Consider the following 1,623-nt stretch of genomic DNA (forward strand, 5'->3'; position numbering starts at 1 on the left):
GAGAAATTTAGATTTCCAGTACAACAGGCTGAAGCTACCGTATAGAAACTGGCAGATGTCTTGAACCTGAGTACAATGGATAAACTGGCCATGTGATGGTTTCCATGCCATGTTGCATGGCATGAATTACTGTGGAAGACATCGTTTTCTTTATGCTCTTTTACAGTGCAGTTTCTGGTAATACTAATTTCACAAACTGCCAGCAAGGGCCCAGTGCTACAGAACCCGCCTCGTTTGCAGCGAGATGCAATCCCAGTAGCATGTACTGCTAGGACAGTTACCTTGCCTTTGTAAAATACCCACAAGGAACACTCAATTCAAAGCCCCCCCCCCCCCCCCCCCCCGATTACAAATTTCAGCAAGAGCTTCCTTAGCACTGTCAATGCTCAAGTGTTGACTGAGGTGGTGGTATGGGTACAAGCATCCCACACTCAGTGGTGATGCAATTAGAAAAGGCACTACCCACCTGTAAAAAATTGAAACTGGCCCCTCCCTTGCATTAAAAGTAGACACATGCAGTGTCCACAAACATCCCGTTCATTACCTGATTTACATTTTCATTGGGCTTCAGCACCCTTTTAGCAGTAGCCTCAACGCAGCATATTGGCGAAATTTCGTTTCCTCATTAGCTTCGTGGAGCATTTTCTGCTGCAATTGCATAAACAGGAAGGCAATATGTGGTTCTGCAGCAACAGTTTAGACTGTGATGCGACAGACGGCAAGCACTTACCACAAAAATGAGTAGGTTACTCAGAAGGAACAATGTGGTGGCTGGGTATGGTCTTAAAAAAAAACTGCTTTGTAACTCGGTTTTTTTATAGGGCCAAAGAAGTTGTTAATTATTTATACGCTTCATTAATTACTGATGAGGCATGTCGCTAGGAATACTTTATTTGGCACGGAAGTCCTGGCCAACGTGGGTCTAATGCGACTCTGCATGTAGGCCAAGGTGCAGACTTGTGGGCACAATCTTGAGCATGCAGTAGCCTGAAACGGCGAATAAGTGCCTGGGAAAAGAGAATGCCACGCCATGCAAGGTCGGCTGCTGCAGTCTCTCCACTAGTGTCAGTCATACACAGGGTTGGAAGCCATGTGAAGAGAAAAAAGTATGGAAACTAAGAACAATAAAATGCAATTAATAAACCACAAAGAGAAACCCACAAACAAATACACAAAAAATGGAATGCATATGAGAGAAAAAAAGATAAGGACATCTCCCAGCAAACTATAGCAGCAGCCCACGCACTCCTGTAGTGGCTTTGCATATGAACATTAGACAGATCCTCAAAAAAAGCATAAAAGGAACATTGTTCAAGATGTGCCGGAGAAACCACGCACAAAAAGAAATGTATACAAGGCAGACACCAAGAATGAATGAAAATAGTCACGACAAACAATGAAAGGGTTTCTGAAAGGCATTTAACACTGACACACAGGCGGTCACAAGCTCCATATGCTAAACCCAAAACCTTAAATTGGCGGAGACACCAAATTTTTGGTTGGAGTGTTCTTTGTTTCAAACAATGCATACTCCCACCAGGCGCGTGATACGTGCTCCGCGATTCAAATATGCGCATTAAATATCGCATTATTTATACTGAGGGATTTCGGTTTCTGAGTATT

Source organism: Amblyomma americanum, chromosome 1 (assembly GCF_052857255.1).
Source record: "Amblyomma americanum isolate KBUSLIRL-KWMA chromosome 1, ASM5285725v1, whole genome shotgun sequence".
Lineage (NCBI taxonomy): Eukaryota > Metazoa > Arthropoda > Arachnida > Ixodida > Ixodidae > Amblyomma > Amblyomma americanum.